This window comes from Sus scrofa, chromosome 14 (assembly GCF_000003025.6).
Source record: "Sus scrofa isolate TJ Tabasco breed Duroc chromosome 14, Sscrofa11.1, whole genome shotgun sequence".
Lineage (NCBI taxonomy): Eukaryota > Metazoa > Chordata > Mammalia > Artiodactyla > Suidae > Sus > Sus scrofa.
Window position 1 is genome coordinate 42,674,473 of NC_010456.5, and position 21,636 is coordinate 42,696,108.

A 21,636-nucleotide genomic window follows, 5' to 3' on the forward strand; every position below is an offset into this window, starting at 1 on the left:
CAGCGGCCTGTTCAATTTCTGCCTGCTGGTTTTAAGGATGTGATACAGACAAGTGAAAAAAGGATACTCATGTAAGTGCAGGCTGACATGGTCTTTCTAGTCTTCATGGAAAAGCCAAGTTATCAACATGGATCAGAAGCCTTAATATTTTTGCACACATTTTTGAGAAATCCACTTTTAGGGATTTATTCTAAAAAAATAGCAATGGATATGAGTACAGATTAGCTACAAGGATTTTTTTCACTGCTGAACAACTGGAAACATCCTAAATGTTCAGCAGCAAGGGTTGTGTCAAATAAATGAGGATATATCCAGATGTTGGGATTCCAGGCAGGCACCAAAATGTATGCTATTGAAGAATGTTAAATGACATGGTAAGATGTTCATAACATTGTAAGTAAAAAAACAGACTTTTTTTGTAATTGCATGGGCAATACAATTCCATCTTTTATAAATATAGGATAAAGATAAACACTGTGGTTTAATATTTAACTGTGGAAACTCAATTATGAAAAATAGATGTAATACTGGAAACAAAAGTCACAAACAGGATTATCTTTGAGCGGTAATACATTATGTCATTGATGGAAAGACATCACTGGCCCAGTTGAAAAATGAAAATTGGCTTTAATGGGAAAGGATGTGGAAACTTTTGGAGAGTGCTATGTAAAGCAGAAAAAGATTTCAGTTTCACAGACAAAGATTTCAGTTTCCTGAATCTCTGCACGATGATGACAGCTGTCAGTAATATGCATTGCTCTCCAAGTTTCTCTTCTTGTCCGCCCATTCTTCAGTCTCTGGCTACCCTTCTGCTTGAAATCAGGTGAAAATCACTGATGTAAAAGACCACTTTTACCATTTCTGAGAGTTCGCTGCAAGGCTGGGTTAAGAGATGGTATCTTCTCCAGAGTCATCCTGCAAGCATCATGGCCATGTGAGTTCTAATAAAGCATTGACTACAGGAGATTTCCTTTCCTGTCCTTCTTTGTCCTTGTTTATATTTTCCAAATATATTATTCTGTATTAGTCACCAGAAGCTACAGGGTAACCAAATGACCTCTAAATCAGTAACTCAGCCCAAGAACTTTTTTTTTTTTTTTTGTCTTTTTGTCCTTTTAGGGCCACACCTGCAGCATATGGAGGTTCCCAGGCTAGGGGTCCAATCAGAGCTGTAGCCACCAGCCCACACCAGAGCCATAGCAACTCAGGATCCAAGCCTCATCTGTGACCTACACCATGGCTCATGGCAACACCGGATCCTTAACCCACTGAGTGAGGCCAGGGATCAAACCTGCATCCTCATGGATGCTAGTTGGGTTCATTAACCACTGAGCCATGTTGGGAACTCCAAGAATTTCTTTTCAAACTAAAAACCTGATACTATCTTATAACAATGTTATCTAGGACACACATCTCTGAAGGTTGGGGCAGCAGGAGAAGAGAGAGAATGGAGATGGCACACTGGCCCCTAAATACCTTAGGACAGAAGAGACACACCATTTTGGCTTATACTTCATGGGCTAGGATCCATTGGCTAGAATCCCCGGTGCCCACATGGCAAGGTACTGGTAAGCATATTCTTCACTTGTACCAGAAAATCTCCTATACCACATATAAAGGACACAGGTAATCCTGACCGCCTCTTTAATAAATACTATTTTTAATACCATGTCCGGGGGGGAGGGGAATACTTTCCTATTAGAATTAACCTCAGAAGGAAATCAGCATGTTGTCTCTAAAGGGAACCCAGTCACATAGGTCACTGTCTTTTGTAAAATAAGTGGATGACTTTCCAGGTCTTGGGAATGTCTTCATAACCCATTCCTCCACTCCCTCTCAAAGACACCTAAACCTCCTCCTCTTACAGAGAACAAAAATCAAGAGGACGAATCTCTGTATTATGATGGGTCCAAGCTGGTTAGCACAGAGGAACAACAGTGTCATCAAGGCTTCGGGTGTTTTCCATCCTCTGGAATGCTACCCTCTGCATGGCCTTGGGATGGCAGGTCCTACCTGAGACACTGTGGCCTCCCCAAATTTCATCCAAAGTCATGAAAAAGACAGTCTTACGCATGATGCAACAACTTTTATCAAGAAAGGAACTTTTTTCCCCAGAATCTCCCCACCAAGGCACACTTGCCTTTCATCTCCTTGGCCAGGATTGTACATACCCACACACTTAAACCAACCACTGGCTCTAGTTGTGAAATGACCATAACTGTATTTTAGCAACCAACATACACCACCCTGGAGTTGAGAAAGAGGCCATGAGGCACCACTACTTAGTCCAAAATGAGGTTCTGTTAGCAAGAAAGAAAGAGAAGTAAGAAATCAACAGCCTTCTACAGATGGAATAGGCAATACTCGTTGTGGATCAGGAATCACCTACACAGTCTCTCAATAAATGTTTCTCAGTGCCAAGTGTCATGGTGGGCTTATGGAGCCAGAGAGGGATTAGACACATGCCCTACCCTCAGTGAATTTTCAGTCCAATAGAACTGCTCAGGCATTAATTAAGTAACCATAACAGATTGTGACAGATGCACAGATAAATGTTTATGCTACATATGGAAGCATGGAAGAGAGACTTGAGGGAAATCATGGAAGGTTCTCAGAGGAGCTGACACTTAAGCTGGACCTCGAAGGCTGAAGAGGAGTTTACCAGTTAGACAATGTGAGTAGAGAGAGCAGTCCAGGGAAAGGTAGAAGTGAATGAATAAATGATTGAATGAACGAATGCAAAAGACAATATGAGAAGATACCTCAAAGAAAAACGCGCTTAGTAAGAGATGGCAGTGTGAGCTTTGTGAGTCCCTAACCAGTAAGGCCTTTGAGAACGTTTAGTGGAGTCTGTGGTTGTAGTACCTGTGATTATACACACTGCTGACTGCGTAACTTCAGGGTAATTGCAGGGAGAAAATGAATTGCATTCAAGTACAGGGAGATACCCTCACCAGAAGTAATAAATCCAAACACCCTTTCAGACACAAACCTTTATGGGTATGAAGTGTCTTAGGAATAGTCAAAATCACGTACAACAGAGCAGTGCATCTTAATGCAGTGGAACCCAGGAGCTACCTTCCCTCCCGCTATGAATCTTTACAAAACGTTAACTCTTGGTGGCCAGTCCTCTTTCTGGTTACAAGGGAGGTTTGAGCAGTCCAGTCAAAGCAAATGGGATATCTAGAGGAAAAAGGTGGCTGGTCCCTATTGCTGTATCTCCCTAGGAATCTGGAGTGACTGGAGACTTTTCTAGCCTGTGACAGACTGTTGTCACTTTTTTCCAAAAATGATAATCAAGTGTCTTCCATGATTACAATACAGGTTTACCTGGGAGCAGAAGGATGGAGAATTTGATCTCTCAAGATCTCCCTCCAGCTTTATATTGAAGGAGAGAGCATGGCAGAGGGAATGTGATACCATAAAGAATAGATTTGCTTTGTTCCTGTTTCCTGGCACAGTGTTTCAAAATCCTGGGAATTTCTGGAATGATAGAAGTAACTTTTTTATTTATATGACCTACTTTTGGGGATACAGTACAGCAAGGAAGAGGTCTAGATGGCTTCAGAGTGGGGGGCTTGTGGTCAAGGGAACCAACAGTGCAATTAAAGGGCAGGATCAGAGTTCCCTATGTGGTGCAGTGGATTTGAAACTGACTAGGAACCATGAGATTGCAGATTCGATCCTGGCCTTGCTCAGTGGGTTAAGGATCCCGTGTTGCCATGAGCTGTGGTGTAGGTCACAGATGCAGCTCAGATTTGGCATTGTTGTGGTTTAGGCATAGGCTGGCAGCAACAGCTCTGATTAGACCCCTAGCCTGAGGACTTTCATATGCCGCAGGTGCAGCCCTAAAAAGACAAAAAGACCAAAAAAACAAAAACAAAAACAAAAACAAAAAACAAAACAAAACAAAAGGGCTGGACCTTTCAGCCACCTCTGAAGAGGGGAAGAGAGCTGGAGATTAAGTTCAATCATGTGGTTGAAATTAAATCAAGGGAATTCCCGGCAAAGCTCAGCGGAAATGAAGATGCAGGTTCAATCCCTGGCCTCGCCCAGTGGGTTAAGGATCCAATGTTGTCCTGAGCTGTGGTGTAGGTCAAAGACACAGCTTGGAACTGTGGCATAGGCCGGCAGCTACAGCTCTGATTCGACCCCTAGCCTGGGAATTTCCATATGCTGAGGGTAAGGCCCTAAAAAGACAAAACAAAAAATATCAAGGATTTAGTCAATCATGCTGATGTAATGAAACCTGGATTAAAAGGCTTGGACACCAAGGCTTAGGGGAACTTTCAGCCTGGTGAACACATCAATGTGCTGGGAGGGTGGCACACCTGGATCCTTTGGGGAAAGAGTATGGAAGCTCTGAACCCCCTCCCCACCCTGCCTTACGCTTCTCTTCCGATTAGCTGTTCTTGAGTTGTATCCTTTATAATAAAACTGTCATCATGAGCACAATGCATTCAGTGAGTTCCTTGAGTTATTCTAGTGAATTACCAAACCTCAAAGGGAGTTATGGGAAACCTCAAATCTGTAACAGAAGTGTGAGTGGTGAGGGGACACCTGGGACTTGTGGTTGTTCTCTGAAGAAGGAACGGTCTAGTGGGGCTAAGACTAATTAGCCCCTATGGGGCTGCACTAATTCTGGGGAGTTAATACCAGAATTGAACTGAAATGAATTGAATTGCCACTCAACTGGTACTGGAACGTAGGGAATAATGATGATGGTTGACACTTATGAGCACTTATTTATTTGCCATATGCACATCAAATCTTTTATATGCATTTCTCAGATAAGAAGCCAGAGCCCACCCTACTCCCAATATTGATGGTTGCAGTTTACAGCATGGATAGATTCCTCCGTGTGTGTGTGTGTGTGTGTGTGTGTGTGTGTGTAGCTTTAAATTAGGTCGCACATTCCTTAGCGTGGCCTTCAACTGGCCAGGGATTTACACCTTTTGTTCAGGTATCCCACCTTGTCTCCAGCCTTTCCAGTGAGCAGTTACGGATCTGTAAACACTCCAAGGGATGCTATTTAAAGACAGCCTTTCGTAAATCAGAGTGCTTCTGAAACACAAATGGATGTAATCACTCCCTAATTTGCCTGGTTTGTGGGTTTGGATTTGCTTGCTTGCTTTATTTAGACTGTTCTGAATCCTGTTGTGGGCTGAGAATCAACAGCTTCAGCCATAAGTGCTCTGACTCTATTATGTTTTGTTTTATGCAACACCAGGTGTGATGCCAGACGAATAATTTTATTTTTTTCCCAATGCTATACGTTACACATCCAAGTGAGTATTGTCCTTCAAAGTTCTCACATTGAGAAGGCAAGTGCTTTCCCCACCACTCTGTCTTGAGTACCTGGAGCACCCCTGTCGTATCACTCCTCATACTCCCTTTCCTAGAGCCTGAGGGTTCTTCCTGCACAGGAATTAAGCTGTTTGGTTTTTTTAAATCAAATGTCACACATTACTGGATTCTGTATACCTCCACCCTCTTCTCCATGAGTCTCAGCACATTGGTCAATGAGCAGGAATGGAAGCAAAGAGAAGAGGGATGAGGAGGTTCAGGTGCGGGACAATGGGGGCTTGGACTAGGGTCACGGCAGTGGGATGGGGAGACACAAACTATCTTTGGAGGCCACCACTCATTGGAGGTTTGAGGTGTGATAGTGAAGAAAAAAAAAAACAGTCACTTCTGATCTCTCCCCAAAATTCTCAGTGACCCTTTGGAGCCTTTGTCATACTTGGTAATCATAATTACTCGTGACTGTTTTTCTATTGTCATCTCCTAGTTGTGAGCTCCAGGAGAGCAGAGGTCAGCAGATAGCTTAGCACCCAGGAGGACTCCATAAATATTTGCGAAATGAATAAATGAATGAAGTAGTAACCATCGCAGCTCAGCATTAACAAATCCAACTGGTATCCATGAGGATATGGGTTCCATCCCTGGTCTCACTCAATGGGTTAAGGATCTGGCATTGCCATGAGCTGTGGTGTAGGTCGAAGATGCAGCTAGGATCCAGCACTGCTGCGGCTGTGGTGTAGACTGACAGCTGCAGCTCTGATTCGACCCCTAGCCTGGGAATTTCCATAAGCTGTGGGTACTGCCCTAAAAAGACAAATACTACTACTAATAATAAATGGATGATCATCTTATCCCTCTGGTAGAAGCCCATGCACAAACTCAAATTGCTGCATTCAGTGACTGAGCTTCCTACTTTGGCTCTAAAGCTTGAAATTCCATGCCCCTCAGTCCGAACAAGGAGCAGAGAAACATAACTCTCCAGACTCAAAGAAGACATCAGAATCATGGCCTGATTTAGGACTGAACTGAGACCGAGCAACTATCTCCAGTCAGGAGTTCTCCAGCTTCAGAGGTCATGGACACATTTGAGAATCTGATAGAAGCTATAGAGCATCTCCACTTCTCCAAATGCACATATGAACAGAATTTTGCACAGTATTTCAGAGACTTCACTGACCACAATGGACCACCCAGAGTTCTTGGTAAAGAATTTCTGAGCTCTAATCCAAAGCTCTAGTTTTACAAATGTGCCAGAGAGGGGAAGTGACTTGCCCAGGATCACACAGATGGAAAGAAAGAAGGGGAAGGAAACCCTTTTTTGAGCTGTAAATGATCAGGACTTTCTCATTTTTCCAGATCCTTCACTTCCTCTAGGTAGAGACAGTCAGCACATTCATCCAGAGCTGGACTTTTCTCCTTAAAAGTCCTTTTTTTTTTTGGCATGGAAATGCATCTTCAGAAATTGTTCTTGGACCAAAATCTCCCCAGACCCTGTTTGAAGCTTCGGAAGGAGAAGAGCTGCATACTGATATGCGTATGTATTGGGAGAGTTTGGAGAGAATGGTTTCTGTTGTTAGTGAAGGAAAGTATTTTTCCTTTTGATTCTCTTTTTACTGTTTTCCCAAGTGTTTTTCTGACTCAGAGGTGAACCAGAGCTCAGTTCTGCTCCATAGGATTAGTTAACAATCTTTGACAGGGATGCATTCTCAGTGGAAGTTGGAACCCCTGCAAAATACTGAATTATTCACACCAAACAGGTCACATTTGCTGATGGAGCAAGTAGAATTTTGTGTGTCATGGAAAGACTTGTTAAACTGAGTGCTTCAGTCAAACAAGCACCACTGGGGTCTAATTTGTTGATGTTGCTTGACATCTGCCTCTTGAAAGTGATGAGGACTGCCTCTGCCTAATGGACAGAGAGAGTGAGCCCATTTCTGGCTGTGGCCAGAATGCATGTCTCATGAGGCTCTTCCTCAAACTCTGTTTTTCATCCATGCTATCTGCTATCAGCATTTGGATTTTGGAGAGTTTCATGCTTGAGGCTGTATGGAAGGTAGAAAGACAAGACTGGTCACTTTGTGAGTGATGATTCCTAATGCTATCTTTTTTTTTTTTTTTTTTTTTTTTTGCTTTTTTAGGGCTGCACCTGCAGCATATGGAAGTTCCCAGGCTAGGGGTCAAATTGGAGCTACAGCTGTCGGCCTATACTACAGCCGCAGCAATGATAGATCGAGCCAAGTCTGCAACCTAAACCACAACTCCAGATCCTTAACCCATTGAGCAAGGCCAGGGATCAAATCCGCATCCTCATATATACTAGCCAGATTTGTTCTCTACTGTGCCATGATGGGAATTCCCTAACGACCACTATCTTTATCAAGAATCATTTGGTTGCAAGGAACAGAAACCTCCTTAGGGGAGGTCCTGTTGTGGCTCATCAGTAACAAACCCAAATAGTATCCATGAGGACACAGGTTTGATCCCTGGCCTTGCTCAGTGGGTTAAGGATCTGGCATTGCCACAAACTGCAGTGTAGGTTGCAGATGCAGCTCAGATCCCACATTGCTGTGGCTGTGGCATAGGCCAGCAGCTGAAGTTCTGATTTGACCCCTAGCCTGGGAACTTCCATATGCGTGGGTGTGGCCCAAAAAAGACAAGAAAGGAAGAAAGAAAGAAAAAACAAACAAACAAACAAACCTCCTTAGACTGACTCAAGTAAAAGGAGGTTGACTGAATGGATAAAGGGTAATCTTATGCATTTCAATGATGGAGAAAACCACTGGACCTTTGAGAATCAGAACTCATTAGATAACTGTGTCTCATCTCTTTCTATTTCTCTCCCTCTCTCTCAGTACATGAATAAATCTAGAAAATTGATACATAGGAACCCAAGTGCATCAATCATAGCAGGTGGTCCCACAATTTTGGCTTAAATATGGCCCTGGCAACCTGGATGTAGCCTAACCTCAGCAGCTGGGGGAGAAGAAACCATATGTTGCTGTCCGTGGTCCTAAACAACTGTTAAGCACAGATAGTTTTTCCCCTAGAACTGGGACCCAGATGTCCTCATTCAAGACAGTCTAGGACAACTACATCATATTTTGAGAGAGAGGTGAGGGTACAGAATGAAAAAAGGAAGAATGAAAGAAAAATACAGGCCACTGGAGGGAGGCCATGCAGGACCACGGTTGACTAGGAATGACAGGAAATAAGCATGACCATTGGTTAGGTTATATCACTGCATTCATGGGTTGTTTATTTGTTATGGTTATTTTATCTTCTCTACTGATGAACAAGCAGATTTTTTTTCACAGCTGAAAGACAAATAGAATTACCAATCTTGCTCCAGTCTAATGCCATACTTAGAAGTGTCAGGGAACTCATCACTTTATAATATTTAATCCCAGTAGTATAAGAATCTTAGTTTTTGAACATTTCTTGTGTCAGACTCAATCTGCTGCCTTGTAACCATCACCCTCTGTTTTTTGTTCTGCTGCCTCTTCCACATGGCAGCCCTTCAGCTAATTAAAGCCCTCTCTTACCTGCTCCAGGTCATCCCTCCCCAGTTGACCCTAGGACTCCTGTGCTGCATCAGCATATCATGACTGAGCATCAGGTGGAACATAAAGATTAAAGTGAAACTTCTGAGATGAGAGTCTGTGCTAATGACAGCATCTGAATGTTCAGTTCCAAGCAGTCCTAAATCCTGCCCAGCTTTTGATCAATGATCTCCATACTCTCTGCAGAGAGCAGTGTTTCATCTGCTCTGGGATATGAGCCATAGCTCTAAGACGTGAACCCTAGCCTCCTCTTTCTAAGATTAGACAAAGCAGGAAATGCAGTCCCTACAGCTGAGAGGAGGCTAAGCTTATGGTGTTCCTCTCCGTTCTCCTTCCTGCATCCCAAATTCTATCCCATTGTCTCCATGAATCAGAAAATACCATCTTAATGACAGTCACTGATCTGTGGTCATAAAGTGTAGTCTTTTATCCTTACAATGAACATTGGTTGAGCTGCTACTGTGGGCCAGGCACAGATGATTTAAAGATTTCTAACATCCAGACCCAGCTCAAACGAAGCCCATGATCTGGTGAAGGATACAGAAATATATTAAAACAAATGATTACAATAGACAAGTCCTTTGAGACTAGGACCAAACTTGATATATAAACAAGGTGCTTAGAGGCATTATGGAGAGAGGATAGGTTCTACTCAGCAGATCAGAAAAGGCTCTGCAGAAGAGAGAGCATTTAGTCTGGCTATTGAGGGGTGAATAGGAGTTTTCTAGAGGACTGAAATGTGAGAACAAGTGAGAACAAGATTCCAGACATTATTTGTCAAAGCTCACAGGTGTAAGAATTCAGGGCCAGTTTGGAGAAGAACTGACAGAACCATGGGGTGAGAATGTTGGATTCATACCACTAAGTCAACCAATAAATAGGAATGAGCCCCTTCTAAGGGCCAGCCACCATGGTATAGGAGTAAATATGTTAGGCTTGGCCCATAATTTCCTGGAGCCTCTACTGCTTGAGGGAAGAACCTCAAAAGATGTTCCCATGGAGAGGCTTCCATAACACTTTACACTTCTTGAGGTAGCACCCATCACTCTCTATAGCATTGACTTGTCATGCTCCCTAATTAGACTGTGAGTTACTTTAGAACAAAATCTTGTGCCATCTCCCACTTCTGCATTCCCTGTGCCCAGCGGTTCCTGGCATATAGTGACCACTCAAATATGTGATGAAAGAATAAATGGATGAAAAGCTGATATGGCTAGTTTCTGACTGGTTTGCCCTGCCTCCTAAGCCTCTTGAGGGGGGAGCTATTCCTGGTGCTTGTATTCAACGCAATGAGGCAAGAAGTTTTTTTTAAAAGCAGCAATAATTGCATTTCCCTAACCCAGAATTGAATTAAACATAGCCTTTAACATGGGTTATTAAAAATGTTTTACTTCTCCCGCTGGCACTTAGAAGTCAGCTCTCCTTCTCAGTTATTCTCTTCCTTCATTTACTTCTTATTAGGGATGTCAAGACCATTGGCATTTTAAAAGTGCATTATGTTGGCTCTTTTCTTTCCAAACACTGCAAAAGAAGTGATATGACCTTTCATAAGGAAAATGGAACCCTGAGCTTCCCCTCCATAGCAGTCATGTCTGAGATTTCTTATCTCCATGTCAGGAGACCTTCTGTCCAGCCTGACGGGAGTGAAGCTGGGAGATAGATGGAGCCCATCTGATACCGTTCCCTCAAGAGAAAGTGCTGAGGGGAAGGTTTATTAATAGTGCAGACCAGCCCTGCCAAAGGCGACTATGAGCAGGAGATGGGAGAGAGAGGGGGAGAGCACTGGCCTCCAGGGTCACAGTGAACTCTGCTGACATTTCATTTCTTTGACATCTGTGCAGAGAATCCCAGGCTATTGTCCTGGGGGATGAAAAGGAGAGGATGGCCACAGTCAGAAAACCAAAATGGAAAAAATTGACTGACCCAGCAGCCCAAAGGGATGGAATGAATTCCCTCATGGGAAAGGGCAGATCTCTGTAAGTCTCCTGTTTGGCTGCAAAAGATAAGAAATGGGTCTGTTGCCATCCTCTGCTCATTAAGCTCCCTTATGTGATTCCTTTTACACATAGCAAGAATTAGGAGTGTATGAGTAATCGGAGAATATTGCTAAAGTTAAAGCAATTTTTCCTCTCACTGTTCCTATGCTCTTCACGATGAGACTCTGCTACTTCTCCCACCAAGGTGTGGAGATGATTTTCCCCACTCCTGGAATCTGCACCAGACCTTGTGACTAGCATCAGCCAGTAGAACATGGTAGAAGTTATATACTATGTCAGTTCTAAGCTTGGGACTCAAGAGGCTGTGTTTGTTTCCATTCTATCTAGGAAATCTTCCTGGCCACCATAGGAACAACCTTGGCAGCCTGTGGGATGATGAGAGATCAAGCCAACATTTATCCAAGCTGAGGTCTCAAACATGTGAGGGTCCATCACTAAAGCTGCCTACCTAGCTATGATTGAAAATAGATGTAAGAATGTATCCACGTAAGATCAGAAGAACCAACAACTAGCTGAGCCCAGCCTACTTTGCCAATGACAGAATTGTAAACTAAATAAATGGTTGTTATTTTAAGACACTGTTGTGAGGGCATTCTATTACACAGCAAAAGCTAACTGATACACTTGTATTCTTACTCAAGCACCCCTAGAGGACAGGAATATTTGGCCAATAGATAGGTTAAATAAAATGATTTTGCTTGAGTGTAGGCTATATAGTCTTTACCCAATCCTCTGCTATGAAATGCAGGATATGGGAAATTCAACACAATTACACCATTTTAGCACACTTTGCTTGCTTATGGATATCCATCAAAATAAAGCATCACATTTAAATAATTAACCTAGTAAACATAAAAGTAAATAGGATCCCAATTAACATACATATTTTTTTCTTTCTGAGATTCTCAGCACACATTTAAAAAATCTTGAAGTATAGCTGATTTACAATGCTGTGTTGGTTTCAGGTGTGTATCAATGCACATATTTTGCCAAGACATAAGCATTCTATTTCTGGCTCCCAGACTCCTAAAAGTGAAGATATGAAAATTATTTATGCATTTAATGTACCAAATTAGCATACTCCTTGTCTATTTGTTTCTACACGTAACATCAACGTTGTTTCCTCATTTTCCCTCATATTAATTAGCCTCCACTCTAGTCACTCTCACTCAATTCTACAAACTTTGTCACCTCCTAGGCCCTCACTCAAGTGGCTTCCCTTGCCTGAAAGCCACCCCCACCTAAATTGGCCTTTAAAGGACACCATCAAACTCCTAGAAGAAAACATAGGCAAAACACTCTCTGACATCAACATCATGAATTTTTCTCAGGCCAGTCTCCCAAAGCAATAGAAATTAGAGCAAAAATAAACCCATGGGACCTCATCAAACTGAAAAGCTTTTGCACAGCAAAGGAAACCAAAAAGAAAACAAAAAGACAACTTACAGAATGGGAGAAAATAGTTTCAAATGATGCAGCTGACAAGGGCTTAATCTCTAGAATATATAAGCAACTTATACAATTCAACAGCAAAAAAACCAATCAATCAATGGAAAAATGGGCAAAAGACCTGAATAGACATTTCTCCAAAGAAGATATACAGATGGCCAACAAACACATGAAAAAATGCTCAACATCGCTGATTATAAGAGAAATGCAAATCAAAACTACCATGAGATATCACCTCACACCAGGCAGAATGGCCATCATTAATAAATCCACAAATAACAAGTGCTGGAGGGGCTGTGGAGAAAAGGGAACCCTCCTGCACTGTTGGTGGGAATGTAAACTGGTACAGCCACTATGGAGAACAGTTTGGAGATACCTTAGAAATCTATACATAGAACTTCCATATGACCCCGCAATCCCACTCTTGGGCATCTATCCGGACAAACTCTACTTAAAAGAGACACGTGCACCCGCATGTTCATTGCAGCACTGTTCACAATAGCCAAGACATGGAAACAACCCAAATGTCCATCGACAGATGATTGGATTTGGAAGAGGTGGTATATATACACAATGGAATACTACTCAGCCATAAAAAAGGATGACATAATGCCATTTGCAGCAACATGGATGGAACTAGAGAATTTCATCCTGAGTGAAATGAGCCAGAAAGACAAAGACAAATACCATATGATATCACTTATAACTGGAATCTAATATCCAGCACAAATGAACATCTCCTCAGAAAAGAAAATCATGGACTTGGAGAAGAGACTTGTGGTTGCCTGGTGGGAGGGGGAGGGAGTGGGAGGGATCGGGAGCTTGGGCTTATCAGACACAACCTAGAATAGATTTACAAGGAGATCCCGCTGAATAGCATTGAGAACTATGTCTAGATACTCATGTTGCAACAGAAGAAAGGGTGGGGGAAAAACTGTAATTGCAATGTATACATGTAAGGATAACCTGACCCCCTTGCTGTACAGTGGGAAAATAAAAAATAAAAATAAAAATAAAAAAATAAATTGGCCTTTAAGGTCAAGTTCATCACCTGCTCCTTCAGTCTTGCCACATTTATTCATTCTAGGAAATATGACTTGGGGCTCAGTGCTCTTTCCATTCCATCTTGGACTGGTGCATCCTTCCCCATCCCCCACCCAAGAAACACCTGTTTTTATTTGGACTGCATGATTTGGCCCTAGAGACTTTTTAAAAATTTGAATTAGTTTTCAACTTTCAAAAATAATGAAAATTTACATAAAGATCCAGCCTTCTGATTTTTCTTGGAAGCTCACAAGATCTGATAACTATGTAACCATATATCTTCATGGCTATAATTATCAGGAACTGAGCAGCTGCTTCCTTTGACATGGTACAAGAGATGCTGATGTGCCCTCTGCCCCTCATGGGGCTGCATCTCCTACCATTTCTGGGCACCTAGCTGGCCAACTGACTTCCTGCTGCCCACTCATGCAATTCTTTGGGTGAAGAGTCCCTCTGTCTATGCAGGCTGCTCTGTCTCATTGCAGGACGGACCAGAAGTGCCAGGGAATAAATACTTTCTCATCTCCTCCCAGGAGCAGCTCTCAACCAATCACTTAAAGACACTGGTAAACTTCCCTCATCATCAAAATATTCCTGAGTTCCAACATTCTGGTGGTTGGCTTATTATCCAATGATGCATAATAATAACCCCCAAAGAAAGTAGCTTAAAACAACATACTCGCTCTCCTGTAAGGTTGCCTGGGAGGTTCTGCTTCACCTGGTGTCATCTAGTCACTGAGTGGTAGCACTTCATTTAGGCTGCACCATCCAAGATGGCTGCAGTTAGTGCTTACAGAGAGTTGGTGCTAGAAGTCAGCTGGGAGTGCCACGGGGGTGTCTACCAGCATGTGTACATGTGACCTTTCCATGTAGCTTGGGCTTCTCACAACATGGCAGCTGGCTCCCAAGAGGAAATGATCTAAGAGTGAGAATTTTCAAAAGACCTGGACAGAAATGACAGGTGTCTCATGAACTGGCCTCAGAAATCACACAGCCTCCTTCCAGTGTCATCTCCCCATTGCTTCCTCAGCCTCTGCTTCCTATCTTTTGAAAGCAGTTGTGCGAAGCCAAGAGGTTTGATGCTGCAACCAGTTCACAACATGAGGTAGGGAGCTGTGAAGTGATCAGAGAATTGTAGAGCCATCCAGTAGCCCAGAGTCTAGCAGGGATTTTGGAATTACCTCTCTTCAGACTTCTTGATAATGGAGATAACTGGGCTTAGAATTTGAACCACAGTTAGGCTTTCAGTTACTTATGGCCAAATGTATTAGATGTACCACTTGATTTAAAATGTGGTGGGTGTCACTTTTCAATGTTCCCAAGACTGATACACAGTTCCTGATGTAGTCATTTGGAGATGTCAGGAATTGGGAGAAAGGACAATAGAAAAGGCTTGGAGGAATGCATTCTTGCAAAATACCTAAAGGTCCATGATGGAGAAAAAACTCACTCTGCTGAGTGCATCTCCAGAAGTTTCCTCTGGAAACTAAAACCTTGAATGGGCCAGCTTAAACAGTTTATTCTGGCTTGAGAGTTAAGATATGTGTTATCTCAGTTAAAAAATAACCCTTGGAACACTACTAACCTTGCAGAGTGGTCTTCACAGCACTGAGCACGGACAATGCCTTGGGTTCTTGCTAGAATTCCGATTCTTGGCTCCCTCTCCTAAAATATTTGGATTCATAGGGGGACAGAGACTCTACAATCTTTATTAAGGATTTCAGTGTTTCTAATGTGGATGGTAAATGGACCTCATTTTGCTGTTTTTCAAACTCTACATTTTAAAGGAAGTAATTTGTTGGGTAAAGAGTGTGTGTGTGTGTGTGTGTGTGTGTGTGTGTGTGTGTGTGTGTGTGTAATCTGTATAAACACCTGTGATCAGTTGAATTTAATTGGACCACAGCTGGTGTTGATTGCATATTTTTTAATGTGTATTTTCCACACTCCCTCCCCTAGAACAGCCTTTATGACTGAACATCAGCCCAACCTTGGCTGTAAATTTTAAGGTTTATTTAAAGACACATGACAGCCAGAGCTTTTCATTCTTTACCTAAATGATGCTACATATGGACTTGGGAGGATTAGGTGCAGTATGCCAAAAGGAGAATTTCTACCATGATGGGCAGCTGCCTGTTGCTTTTTAAAACCATGAGATGCTTGCTCTCAAAGACAGCTTGGGCAGATTATGTCACGATCCCATCCAGCATAAGGTCGTCTCTCCTGAGAATAGTCATCAAGGCTGCTGTAAGCTTACATGGGTCTCTGTGTGTGAATTGGGAAAAGGTGCCTCTTCCCTTAAGCAGAAGGCTTCTCCTGGCTTAATGAGTGGTATGAAGGCTAAAGAGTGAAGGAAGAAGGATCCTAAAACAAAACAAGACACAGCCAGGGTATTGTTACTAAATGAAGGGGAAGGGATGTTGGTTGTGTTCACTGCCACTGGAAAAGAGATCTCATTGTGTTGACTTTGCATATGATCCAGGCGCCCTTCTGCACTGTTTAACCCATACAAAAACACATGACGGCCAAGTAGGAGTTAACACAAGTCTTGTTCAGAACTGAAGAGTTGGAAGAGCTCCAAACATCAAATTGGAGGCTGTGCGTGATGGTGGAAAAATAAAAACACAGCAGCAATACTGTTTAATAAGCCAGATGGTGAAGGCCTCTTCTATGAAGGGTGACCACGGGGAGAGAGAGCTGTGTTGGCATTAACCTCTGGGCGGCCATGTGAGTTTCTCCCCAAGGCTATAGTGGATTATGGTCACTTGGGCCCCATCTGGGAATGTGTTCTTCACCAGAGCACAGGTCTGTGTCCAGCAGGAGTGGATACACCAGGATCCCTTCCCCACTTGGGGTGATAATACCCAAAAAGGCATCCTTTGCAGAATTGCTTCACCTATACTCCAGTGTTAACGATTTGGGTACAGCTCCAGAGATGAACAAATGACCCAGGCTTCAGCAGTCAGGATAAATCTCCCAGGAAGAGGTTTGCTTTGTGTTTCACAGACTGTGGAATCAGCTAAAGGGGCAGCATAGTGTTAAGTGTGTGGGCTCTGAAGTCAGCTTTCAACTCCACAAACATCTAGCTGTGTGACCTTGAATGTCTTAGCCTTTCTAGGGCAGCCAGACTCTGAAGTGGTCATGATTTCCACCTTCCAATTATGCCTGTGTAACCCACTCCGCTCGAGTGTGGGCAGGACCTGGGTCTGGCCTCTAACCAATAAATATGACAAACATGACAGAATGATTGTCACTTCTGTGATCACATTACATAAGACTGTACCATCTATCTTGAAGTCTCTCTCTCTCTCTCTCTCCCTCCCTCCCCTCCTCACTTGGAAGAAGTAAGTGGATATGTTGGCAAGGCCCATGTGTCAAGGAACTGAGGGGGAATCTCTGGTCAATAGGTAACAATAAATTGAGATCCTCAGTACTATGGCCCATGAGTAAAGGGCTGCTGCCAACAATCAGATGAGCTTGGAAGTAGATCCTTCCCCAGTTGAGCCCCGGAGGAGATCACAACCCTGGACAACACTTCAAATGCAACACTTTGATTGCAACCCCAAGCAGAGAACTCTCTTAAGCTGTGTCCAGACTCTTGATCCATGGAAATAGTGAAATAATAAATGTGAGTTGTTATAGCTGCCAAGTATGTGGTAATTTCTTCTGCAGCAATAGATAATTAATACACCCTCTCAGCAAGAGAATGGAGAGAAAGTCACATGGTTGAGGGTGAAGCTTTCAATATGATGTCAAGTACCCTGAAGATTGTTATGAAGCGGAAGGTAGGATATTGCAGGGGTTTACTTGGCACATAGTAGGCACTCGATAAATTGCACTTCCTTTCCTCCCCTCAGTTAGATGAGTGTTATAAGTTGGCAACCTTGGAGTTAGTTGGAATTATTGGAAGTTTCCAGGGTCAGCCCAGAAAATGCCAGCAGAAGTTAGAAAGCCAAGCTTCTTTGGTGGAAGGTAAAATCATTTTACATCGTTCAAGAGGCTGTGCACAAGGCAAAAACTGTTTCATAATCCTGCCATGTAAACCAGCTGGGATTTTCCTTCACATAAATTGGATTTTGATTTATACGTCAATAAATGCCCCCGGAAACCTCATCATTGGAAAGTTCATCAATCTCAGCTGGCACGGCAGATACGGCCCTAGAGATATCTCCCCAGGAAATATGGCCCTCGTTTACCAGGTCCACATGCTGACAGGGGCATAAAAGAGGGAGTGGGAGGCAGGAAAGACAGGACCACCTACTGGGGCTTTTCAGTGTGAGGCTGAGGACTCAAGTCCCAGAAGACCCTGAGAGAACCTGGTACTTGGGGGACCCATCTGAAGGTGTGGCATGGCTGGAGCATGGAGTAAGTGGCAGTTTGAGATCAGGGTGCTAGGGAAGGGCCAGGTAATGACCAGCACTGAACATCAGGATGTGGGGTTTGGGTTTTGAAACAAGAGAACGGCAGATCAGATGTGAATCTTCCAAACAGCATTCTAGCTGCGATGTGAAGAATAGGACAGAGGGATGAGACTGGGGACAGAGAGACCAGCTTGGACGTCACTGCTATCCTTATACAACCAGTAATGGCACCCGGATGGCAGTGGCAGTCTGGGTGAAGAGAAGGGGTGGATGTAAGGACTCCTGGCAGATTCCTGTAGCAAGCCTGGTGACCGACAGGACTGGATAGAGAGGGCTAGTAGGATGACACTGGTTTCTGACACAAGTCAGAGAATGGTGACAGCATATAGAATCAGAATTGTGGAAGAAAAGTAACACAGCCAATGATCAGCCAGAAGTCTCAGGATAATTCCAGAAGGACTAAATGGAAGAGAAAGGGAAATCTTCAGCCAGGAGAGCATAGCCTCCAGCTAGGAGAAAAATGGCCCAAATCAGCTACTTCATTCATTACATCGTGCAAAGTCCCTGTCATAGACATTCTCAGAATGTCCTCTCTGGGGATCTTCTGACTCAGCTACAAATGAGTCACACCCTCCCCTTTAACCTAATAATAAACTCTTCCTATAGACGAGTCAAGCCATGACGACATTGACTATTCTGACATAGGGATTATATTGACATGGTTGAACTTTTCACTGAGCTAAAGAGGTATTTGGCTGACCAGTAAAACTGGCAAATATGTGCTATGTGTTTGGGGTTTGTCACTTCCACTTCCATTGTCTTCCCTTAAGAGCCTGTATCAAGTCTCAAAAGACTCAAGTCATTCTGCTCTTCAGTTCCTCTAGCACATGGCCAATTATCCAGTATTCCAAGCTCAGAGGGTCTTTGTGAGGACTAGATGCCATGATGAGTGTAAAGGATTTGGCACAGTTTTTGAAAAAAAAAATTAGATTTCCTTGTTATCAGCACCGTTGCTATTGATGTCACTGACATAGTCAATATTATCATGAATATAGTATGGGGTTGATCAGACCACTCCCCTGCTCAAAAGTCCATCGTCGCTCCCCAGTGTATACAGGACAGAGTCCACACTCTGCCTGGCCATCATAACATGACATCATCATACCTGTCCAGGTTTAATTTCTTCAGCTCTTTAACACCTGTCTTACATTTAGCCATACAATCATGTAGATATTTGCAACCCTTTGCCAAACATTAGACATGAATTAGATGTTCTTTGGCCTCATGAAATTAATGCTCTATTTGTAGATTAAGACACCCCTAGTGAGAGTCCAGAAAAAGCTAAATGTTGGGCAAGGGACAACTTTATAACTAACGAGGGGTTTAATTCCTAAGCCAAGTGGTTCTTGATGAGCAGAAAAGGAATCTGGCAAGACTCAGTCAAGTGCCTGATACAGGACATTTCATAAAATCATGCAGTTCAGGGCTGGGCACTGTTCTAGGCATATAACATATATTATCTCATCTAAGGAATCACAACTCTAGGAGGTATACAATTTCATCCCCATTTTACAGAAGAGGAATCTGAGGCTCAAGGAGATTAAGTACCTTGCCTTAATTTTCCCAGAGGATAAATAATGTTAAACTGAGTCCAGATACTTTTTTTTCTTTGCCTTTTAGGGCTACACTCGTGGCATGTGGAGGTTTCCAGGCTAGGGGTCAAATCAGAGCTGCCAGCCTATGCCACAGCCACAGCAATGCCAGATCAGAGCTGTGTCTGTGACCTACACCACGGCTCACAGCAATGCTGGACCCTTAACCCACTGAAGGTGGCCAGGGATCGACCCCGTGTCATCACGTATACTAGTCAGATTTACTGGCTTACGGAGATTAGTTGAAATAATGCTAGCTGTGCCACAACGAGAACTCCAAGTCCAGATACTTTTAACCGCAAATCTCTCAACACTTCAAGACCACTGCAGTGACTTTCAGGTGTGGGTGGTCATTGAAATTCACAAGATACACAATAGGCTCACCAGACACAAGGCTTATTTCATCTTAAGAAGGAATACAGAATACAGAGTAACAATAGCTGCTTGTTAGGCTACCAGCATCATAAGTCTTGGACATCCGGAGCCAATGTCCCATGTTCCAGCTGAAATTTTGATCTTGAGGATGGTGTGACTGTGGATCACATCAACATAGAGAAGCTTCAGGGTCTTGGATCCTTGAATATCTTGCTAGTGATATAGCACCCTGAGAAGCACATGTTAACTTTCTCATCCTTCATCAGCTGCCCTCCATACTACAGGTCATGTAATAAATAAACCCAACAACCAAGTACAGTGGGCTCAGACATATCACTGGGTCAGTGATGAACATATAGCCACTCCAGCAAGAGCATCATTTATCTCTGATGGATACAATCCTCCCATTAATATCACAAAGAGTCCAAATTTCCTCAAGCATCCCTGAGAATAGAAGAAAGATTTATGGTTCCCCTGTTAGCCCCAGCCCCTTCCTTCTTCTAATGATAATAACCAACACTTTTATTAAGAAATCACTATGTGCCAGCCCTGTGCTAATAAACTCTTTATCGGCATTATTTCAACTAATCCCCATAAGCCAGTAAAACAGGTCCAGTTATCACTGTTCCCATTCTACAGATGAGGAAACTGAGGCTTAAATAGAGTGACATTCCCAAAGTCACACCTCTAGCAAGTGAAGGTGCCAGCATTTAACCCTGGTGCATTTGAATTCCTAACCCACGTTCTTCATCAGTCTAAAAAACTGAGTAATGGAGTCAAAACCAAGTTCATCCCTCCCAGTTAAACTGGTTGTGTGCATGAATTCTAAATCAAATGTCCATCGACAGACAACTGGACTAGGAAGAGGTGGTTTATATACACAAAGGAATACTATTTAGTCATAAAAAAGAATGAAATAATGCCATTTGCAGCAACATGGATGAAACTAGAGACTCTCATACTGAGTGAAATAAGTCAGAAACAGAAAGACAAATACCATATGATATCATTCATATCTGGTATCTAATTACAGCACAAATGAACCTTTCCACAGAAAAGAAAATCACGGACTTGGGAATAGACTTATGGTTGCCAGGGGGGAGGGGGAAGGAGTGGGAGGGATTGGGAGCTTAGGGTCAACGGATGCAAACTATCACTCATGGAATGGATTTACAATAGATCTGCTGTGTAGCACTGAGAAGTATGTCTAGATACTTACAACACAGCACAACAATGGGAGGAAAAAATTATGTGTAACTGGGTCCCCATGATGTACAGTGGGGAAAAAAAGTGTGTTGGGGGAAATAAGAATAAAAAATAAATTTAAATAAATAAATCAATCAAATGATACATCAATTCAAGAGGGGGAAAAATCTATCAAACTAGTAGACTGTCTAATTTGGTCAGTTCCTGAACCAAACTGGCAAGTCATTTCATTTAAAATAAGTGAGATAACAGGAATATTTCTTCCACTCCCATCAGTCCTCAGATCAGATCCCAGCTTCCCAGAGCCCCATCTGCAGTGTCGAGCAGACATCCTGAGTGTACTATTACCCAGAGAACAGAGGCATGGGCTTCACATTGCATTATGGAGACCCAGCCTTGCCACTGTTGAGTACATCAGCTCAAAGAAATGATTTACAGAGGCTACTAGAACAAAAGAAATGTGAGTACACACGCACACACATGCACACACACACACGCACCCCTATAAAATGTTATTGGGTCTCATCCATCAAGATGCCTTTGAACACATCTCATAAACATTTAAAAAAATGTTTACGATGGTGAACAATGCACTTTAATATCTCCTGAATAATTTGTGTTGTCAGGAGCGCCCACTGCAATATTTTCTCATTTTTGTCCTCTCCAGCAACTGCTGACCACTCCGAAAGAA

At 42.9% G+C, this 21,636-nt stretch overlaps 1 long non-coding RNA gene across 1 annotated transcript in view; it reads right to left on the reverse strand.

Moving 5' to 3' along the window:
- Positions 632-21,636, reverse strand: part of LOC110256855 — a 63,646-nt gene continuing 42,641 nt past the window's right edge. Inside the window, exon 5 of the long non-coding RNA XR_002338908.1 lies at positions 632-915. This is a non-coding gene — a long non-coding RNA (uncharacterized LOC110256855). The remainder of the gene's footprint in view (positions 916-21,636) is intronic.